General features: G+C 36.2%; 2 long non-coding RNA genes across 2 annotated transcripts; one reads left to right on the top strand and one right to left on the bottom strand.

Moving 5' to 3' along the window:
- Positions 1-1,990: 1,990 nt before the first annotated feature.
- LOC143469242 (uncharacterized) lies at positions 1,991-3,490 on the top strand. The gene is made up of 3 exons (XR_013119087.1): positions 1,991-2,260; positions 2,537-2,614; positions 2,688-3,490. It is a non-coding gene; the product is annotated as an uncharacterized LOC143469242 (long non-coding RNA).
- A 2,850-nt stretch (positions 3,491-6,340) lies between these two features.
- LOC143469503 (uncharacterized) lies at positions 6,341-8,108 on the bottom strand. Its single transcript, XR_013119129.1, has 5 exons — positions 7,898-8,108; positions 7,056-7,308; positions 6,721-6,929; positions 6,568-6,654; positions 6,341-6,421 (listed from the first exon to the last, which is right to left on the bottom strand). It is a non-coding gene; the product is annotated as an uncharacterized LOC143469503 (long non-coding RNA).
- Positions 8,109-8,787: the final 679 nt, after the last annotated feature.

Genomic DNA, 8,787 nt, shown 5'->3' with positions numbered 1-8,787 from the left:
TTTACTCTCCCACACGGCCCGGGGCGTTCGTTACCAGATGCCTGTAAGAAGTCGCGATTATTATCTGAATGCGAACGATCTATCAGGACGGGACGAGTCATTCGCGCCTAGTCCTCACATGTAAACTTTAGTCTCAAGTTGTAACTCCCGGCTAAATTTGCGTTCATCTCTGCCAGACGTGGCAACCTTACCGGCTTTAACGTACTATGTTTAGCCTTTAGCCAGATTTTCTCGCCGGCCCGTGGTTTTTCAATATTTTTCATGCGGTTTTACAAATAACTAGAAACAAGAAAAACTTCAATTTCTGATCAAGCTGATTTCTGTTTAATATATTATGTTCTTATTTAAGATCAAGAACACAAAACGTTTTTGTTGTTTTTTTAGCGAAAATTAAAATCTGTTGCTTAATAATTTGCTCAATTTAGACTGTTGTTGCGGCATTTGGTTAGAGGTGACGCTATTATTGGTAAACGCGATGTCTTGATTGTGATGTTAATCTGTTGCGTAAAATTTATTTCATATCATGTTAAAATGCCGCAAAAAAATGTCACTAACTTTTTTGAATATTGGTATCTGAAGCAAATGGCGAGAATTTGTACGTGTATGCCTACCAAAATTTTCACACACCTGGGAATATAAACTCATGCTGTAACAGAATATTGGGGAAAAGACTTCGATGCGCCATCTCGCAGAAGGTATAATTTAACTTCCTTATTTGTTATCGTTACTTGCAAGTGATGTCCAGCGGTACACAATACCACAAATTGCAAACAAAGCAACTAGCGCAAAAAAATAAATATTTATTTATAATCTACGAGAACTAACATGTTTCGGACATGAACATATGTCAAAAACAGACGTAAATGTTAATCATTGTTGTGCAAATGTTTATAACGACCACGTACGGAAGTAAACAGGTGGTGGGGTCCGGTAGGGGTAAAGTTTAGAGTGGTTGGTGGCCGAGAAATAGGACACAGACAGCAGGCTTAAGGCCATGAATTTTTTAGAGTGGCTTACGGCCAGGGCTTAATCTCGGCACAGCGCCATACTCCTATAGAATGGCTACAAACTAATAAAACTTTTTTGACATAACCAGAACTGTAACCTGGTGCTATGAACAAAAGCCTGACATCCACGAGTATAAGAAGTGCGGTAATTAAGCAAGAAAATGGAAGTGTAAGTGTCCAATGGCGCTTACAGCTACAACTGTGAGGTTTGTATGGGTCATGTTATGACGTACTGTGGCGATGACATAAGGCGAAAGTGAGAAATGTTGTGGTTGTAAACGATTAAAATTTTACAATAAAATAACTTATGACTTTTTTTATTCGATGCTCTCCAATTTCTGATCTATTTTAACTCCAACAGAGCTGTAACGTCCGCAGTTGCGCGACCTGAACGCATGGAGTTACATGTGGCGTCTTGTCAAAAACGCGCCTTGACTTCACTCCTTTTCTTGCCACATTGAGTCCACGTCCTACAATGATAATAAGGTGGCTTCAGTGCAGCAAACAGTAAATGCAAGAAAGACGTAGGGCGGAAAACTTCATCCAATGAATTACCATACAACACTGTGTGGACAACACTAATTTACGGATTGAGGAAACTGAGGAACGCGACACTAATTTACGAAAAGTGAGGAATTACGTAATATTTTTATTTCGATGTTTGTAGTAATTGAAATCGCACGTAAACGCGTATTATGTAGCTTGCCCGTGTGGTGGTACTGTATTATTGTGTCGATGTAAGTCTTGAGTAATTATTTCGTGCTATGCCTTCAGCTACACACGTTGACCGCCTCGAGCTACGAGTTTCGTACTTGCTGTCATGGCTTAATTTTGTAAGTTGCTTAGTAAGCTTAGGTTGTGTGGACCTACCTGTTACAAGTGTGCACTGCTGTATGTATACTGATTGATTATTTTATACCTGGTTGATAACATCTTCATTTACTTATTTTTTTATTTCGTGTATTTTATGTTTTAGAGAAAAAAAATTTTCTTTGGTGGTTCCAAGTGATAAGCTGAGCAGGTTACAAAAGATTAATTATAAAAATCATGTTTGTCTTGTTTGTTTGTCAAAATGTGTTTGGAACCGTGATTTGCTCTCATCACAGAATGTACTCTCCTCAGCAAGTGAAAGCTTTCAACCGCATCTACCTTGACTTGATTCGTGACATTGTGGAATATCTTTGCGGAATGAAGCAGCCGACTATTTGCATTCAAATTAAACAAGGGAGGTATCTTAGCTTCACAACATAGGTGTAAGTTATTTTATACCGACTCTAGCTAAAGTTTTCCATAATGCCTTCTGCTGTATATAAGGTGATTTTGTTTTCTTGCCACGTTGTAGTAAATGCTTTCATGAATGATAAATTCACAGTTGTGTTTTGTTTTGCTGTACACATATGCTCGATTACTACAAAATCATTCTTTTTCTGGAAAATACTAAACACTATACACCGTCAAATACAGTGTATAATTACTTTTATGCAGTAAGGTTTTGTATATGTACCACTAAACCAGTGTGTTGTTGCCAGGTATGTGGTGGTGAAAACACGATTTCCTTGGAAGAATCAGCTCATCGCTTGTCGAATGCGAATGACCAATATTAATCGGTAAAAACTTTTAAAGTCATCTTCACGAATTTATTTTCCAGCAGTTAACTAGCTATGATGTTACTTTGACCAGATCCACAAAGATGATACTGAGCTCTGGGAGATTGATTCAGAGGAGGAAACCTGACAAGATGATGAGTTATTTCAATTTAAGAGCTTTTCGGGAGTCACTTAAAGAATTCACTTGAAAAAGAATAACTTGATCACAAAAAAAGAAAACACCAAAAACGGGTTTGACAACGACGTGGTACTTTGTCGTTCATGCGATCACAAATATCTTTATTTTCACGAAGACTACTAAACCAATGTACTGGTATTGTTAAGGAAATTAAAAAAATTATTTGGTGGTGATGTATTTGCTAGTCATTGCCCGAAAACCGTTTTATGTAATTGTATGTTTACGTCGGTAATTTTACCCACCTTATAGAGGTAACTGTATTACCTCATGACGTGTTCTGATATTGAGTGCATTGGTATGAGCGTTAGCCACTGTTTTAATTATTCGATTTAGAATGCTTGATTTACCAGCTTATTGATAAAGGTGCTACTCCTTGCAACATTAGACTTACATAAATTAAGTTTGTTTTCCAATTTTCGACTTTCAAAGGCAAGAATTTGCTGGTTCGTTATTTCTTTTTGCGTCAGACATCTCTGGAGCCAGCTGACACACGTAATAGTACTGTCCATCTTATACGACAAAGCCTGATTCTTAATTGGCTTCAATTGCTTGCTAAGAAAACTCCTATTCGGTCTTTATCAGTTGATGTTTTACCTGCCGTGATTGTTTGTATATTTAACTCCGTGCTTCCGCTGCACTATGGTCTAGTTGTGAACAAAACCTCTTATTTCCACTTTATAGCTTACTTACAAAGCGCATGTTCCTTATGTTAGTTTTTTTTTATTGTTGTTTTATTATTGTTTTTTTTTGTGTTGGGAATTAAATGCAAACTTGCTTAACAAAATAATTTTATGGGTTACCGGTTGTTAAACAGCAAATACGAGAGTAAGCACTTGTCAATACTTTAACTAATATATAGTTTAGCCAAGACTGAAGGCCACAACAGTAAGGCATGCTCGTAGAAGTGGTGGTTCAATTTTCAGCTGAGCCAAAACATAATGAGATGAGGAATCCTCAAAAAGGCGTGTCATGAGGTCAGTCTCCGGTCAGTTTGCTTCTCCTAAGAATAAGAAGTGGTTGATTGAAGCCATGTATTAGCGGCAATACAAACTGCGTCATTTTCTTTATTATGTTCAGTGCTTTATCGTCTGGCTGTAAAAAAGAAAAGTAACTGAGTTCATGGCAAACCATGAAAATAGATAAACTCTCATGAGGAATGCCAATTAATCATGTAACTAAAGGAAACCACCTAATTTCGAGAAAAGTCCTTGAAGTAGGGAAACCACCTACTTTCTGAAAAATTTTTAAAAGTAGGGAAAGCACCTAATTTCTTAAAAAGTCCTAAAGGTAGGGAAACCACCTAATTTCGAGAAAAGTCCTTGAAGTAGGGAAACCACCTACTTTCTGGACAATTTTTAAAAGTAGGGAAAGCACCTAATTTCTTAAAAAGTCCTAAAGGTAGGGAAACCACCTAATTTCGAGAAAAGTCCTTGAAATAGGGAAACCACCTACTTTCTGGAGAATTTTTAAAAGTAGGGAAAGCACCTAATTTCTTGAAAAGTCCTAAAGGTAGGGAAAGCACCTAATTTTTAGAAAAGTTCTAAAACTGGAAAATTTCCCATGGGGAATTCTAATTCATCATGTGAAGAGTGTCATACACGATGCCTGTTACAGTATTACATGTGAAGTTTTGATTGGCATGCACTATAGATAAACATGTCTGTGGCTTACTTTAATTGAGATAACTATCAGATGTAGGCTAAGTTTTAAAAAATGCTTGTCGTGGTCTCGTGGAAGATAACCTGGTCCTAAGTTGTTTCTTGCGCTTTTTTCAGTACTGGTGTGTTCAGCCTTGATATGGTTGTTTGTGTGTGGTAATAAATTATTAATTAAATAACTTACTACATTAGTTAATTTAATAAAAAATAAAGAGAGTGGGAAAAAAATAAAATAAAAGTTAAAATAAAGTAAGTGGAACAAATTGAAATTTTTTTCTGATGATACTAATAACGATAAAATGGCATTATTGAAACACTATGGTACAAGAACAAACAGCATTTAACACATTGTTACAATGTTACCAATGTTACCAATGTTGAAGAAGGATATCAGACGGATGTTTGTAGGATATCAACAACCTCGATCATTGTGAAACCAAATTAATGGTTACGCTTTAATATCACTACAATGATTTTGCCTCGCATAGACGTAATTTCACTTTTTGTGATGTTAATATTTTTCCTTTCGCCTGAGAGTTCTTCTGCTCTTCCAGGCAGTCTTTAAGGTCCAGGCGAACTTTTGTTTTCCTTATCTTTGTACATCACACTCTGCGATTTGTACCTGGATTATTTATTATTACCGTTCAAGCAGATAACAGCTTTTCATTTTGCATAGCTTGAGTGCAGTGTATTATAATTATTATATGAGTTTTAACTTACAGTTTTTTATCTGTAATTTCTGTTAATTTTTTATTTATTTCTGGTTATGATTATGTTTATGCTTTTCCGTTTATTTATGCCACGGACTGATGATTCCTGCATAGGACGAAATATGTATCTGTTTACAACTTTCAAGCTGACTCTGGGTTTAACTACATATTCTACTCTAACTAAATAGACACAGATGTCGTTATTAGGTAACACAAACTTTAATGACAACGAATAACAATACAAGAAAACAAACATACAATGACTTCGATACAAACGCTTTTTTAAACTGATAACAATACTGGTGACTAATGTCATTGTCATCAGCTGAGTTTTCATCAGATAGTACTGTAATTTGCTTCTCGTTGATGTCATTTTTATAACTATATACCAATATATACTTTGAGAGTGAAGCGAATTAATTTGTAGAACGTTGCCATTTACAATTCTAGGAGGTCCAAAGGACCCGACCAATGTAAAATAGTTAGAATTGCACAAACACGTCCGTACGAATAAAATTATATTATGCCAGTAAAATGCACGAATCAAAACGCATTTTTTTAGAATATATAAAGTATAATAAAATAAAATAGCATAAGCAGGTTGTTAGCTGTCATCATCATCATCATCACCATCTTGAACAAAATCAACAAAGTCAAAGTTCATCACAAATACCAGCAAATAGCAATTTACTTGAATAGTAAATCATATCCGCGCTAGATGTCGCTTACGATCAGTTTGATTTAGTTGCGCAAACCGTGAAGGCTACAAGCTAACATGAGACCGACACCTGTGTTACTAATATGCGAGTTCTTTGAAAACTAAATCAACAATTACCCGAGAGAGGGTCATAAATGCGCGCTGTCGTTAGCGCAAAATTCAAATAATCGACGCTTTATAATCAATAAAGCAACACAACGCGAAAATCGTAATTGCGAGGAATATGCACACATTTTAAAATCACATACCAATGATCCATAATCTTTTCAATTTAATTGCAAGTAAACAAATTACGTATAAAACCAATTGCATAATCTCAAACCAGGCGACATGACAAACATGGCATACATTGTATGCTAACAAGTACAGATGTGATCTAACCCAACGCAGTTTTTTGATGTTAATCACTTCTCAATGCGGAAAGTATTCTACTCTGAAGAAAGCTGCAGGTGTGACGAAAACTTGATGACGTCTGATGCAGATTGTTTTTGTTATAAGGTTGGGCTTTCACCATAGTTTTCTCGGCGTGATCATTCTGATAATCTTAAAACAGGCCAACTTTACAATGTAAGCTTTAAATAAATTATTGATTTTGGAAATTTAAGTATCTTAAGGTACCGTCCTACATTAAACATTTTAAGATTAAGACAAATAGACCCCAATGAGTTAAGTTTCAAATTGCAACTTACCAGAAGTGCAGCAATCAATCGAATGGGGGAGATAAGAATGAAAACTGGAACGCTTGCTGACGTCAAGCGATGAAAGACACAAAAAGACTGAAAGGAAATTTATTTATCTTTCTCTTTTCTTTCGTTTATATCGCATTCATCTATAGTCTATACCTTTCGTTTTAGCTGCCACACTCTTTGACATAATCTTTTCCCCGCATCAGTCAATCATCTTTTTGTCTCTCCACGCATCTGGACCACACCTTCTGTAATTGTTTTGTTTTTGTTCTGTCCAATATATTAATTTTTTGACTTCCTTATAAGACAAGACCACGATATTCCGACATTTTGTTCTGTCCATAGCTATTTCAATTGATTTGTTTCTGCCAAAACGAAGACATAGTAACGAAGTAACGGGTGAAGCATCTGAAGTAACGGGTGAACAATACCGCTTTTAACTCACTTAAACGCTACTGCTTCCAAATGGTACAACATTATGCTGGTCTCACCTTAAAAAACCTTTAACACTTTGCCTCAACCGCTCGAGTCTTACTCTCATGTAACTTTGTGAGAGTCTCTTGCCTTGCGATATCACTGGACTCGCATCATTGTCTTCTAAATCTTCCAGTTCAATCTTCGGCATTTTGCTGCGTCTAACAGGATCCCTGCAACTTTACATAGCTGTCTCCTAGAAGTTCAGTGTCTTCCGTTCGTTCCAATCAGGGTCTCATATCTTGTATTACTTTCCGTAAGTTAATTGATCTGAAAATAGTTTGCTAAATGAAAATTCCTTCAAGCCAACTTTAATGAACTAAAAACAGTAGGCCAGCATTATCTGCTTGTTACAACTGCCATGCGCAGACTTTGTCAGATTTGGTTCAAAGTCAAAATTTCAGAGTAGCAGCAGATCAGTTTAAGGCGGAAAAAGAAACGGAAGTAGGGAGTGTCAAGCGCAAAATTCTGAACACAGGATAAGTGAGAATGGATAAGACACTGGATTGCATGACGATGGAGGTCGCTGTATGGCCAGAAAAAAAAAATCAAATGACAAACCTCAAAAAAACATAATAAAACCAAAATAAAACCAGCACTTTACCAGCTCCAACAACGCAACAAACGCCAAAGCGCAGAAAGGCGATCACGACATGGAATCAATGCAAAAGCGCAGGCAGAGAGCTCGGCAGCATTAACGCAGCAACAAAGTTGGACAACAAAAGCCAAAACATTCAATGACATGGAAACGTGCAAAAGATACCAACAACGACCATACAAATACAAAACCCCAAATCCAAAGCGTAAGAAACTGGCCAGCCCAATTTAAACCAAAAAACAAAAAACTTTACCCGCGTACCTGACAAGACCTCAATGCAATGAATGAGTGAGTTAGACAGCCAAGGCAACGTGAGAGTTCTGGGTTCTGCTGGAGAGCTTTTCATACGAGCTATTACTCGATTATAATCTACCATAAGATTAGGCCACATGCCTTCAGTAAATCCAGTAAATCGTTTGGTATATACTATCAGTCCGCAAAAATTCAAAATTTTCAGCACATCTACGTAGGAGAATCTACAAGCAATAAATGTTATTAGTAATTAGTTCTGACTAATTTGAGAAAGTTTAAATTAAATTAACCATAACTTTAATCAAGCATGAATGATGCCAGATGGTTGATAACTCTTCAAGCAATTAATGGACTTCAAAAATTCTTGGTTGCCTATTTTCACTTGATAAAGTAAAATGAAGCTTTCCTATATTTGCGCGTGGTTATAGAACAAAGTTAACCGTAAAGTAACAATATTTCTTTGCTTATTAACTAACATATTTTCCAATAAAACCTTTACTTGACAGTAATTAAATGCATTGCATCAATATCCCTTGCTAATACATAGCTAAACTGAAGTTAACCCTGCTTAATACATTGTGAGTCACCTTCATTATTCTTCACTTACTCTTAACTACCAACCAACCACTTTAACTACACAAGGCAAATAAATGAAGGACGAACACTGGCAACGAAGGTTCGAGAATCGCGCGCAAATTCCAGAGCTGATTAGAGATGCGAATAAAATTTGCTTCAAGGTGAATTCCAAGCGTAGACCTCTTGCATTGTTCTTCAAGCAGGCCCAAATAGGCCTTTGAATTTGTTATCTGTTTGTTATCGTACGGTACGTATTTTTGTAATTGGCCGTCTATTATTATTTATCACCAGTTACTTTGTTACGAAATAATACACATATGATC

Source organism: Clavelina lepadiformis, chromosome 8 (genome assembly GCF_947623445.1).
Source record: "Clavelina lepadiformis chromosome 8, kaClaLepa1.1, whole genome shotgun sequence".
NCBI lineage: Eukaryota > Metazoa > Chordata > Ascidiacea > Aplousobranchia > Clavelinidae > Clavelina > Clavelina lepadiformis.
Note: the sequence above shows the minus strand (reverse complement) of the source record. Positions and strands in the feature narration are given on the sequence as shown.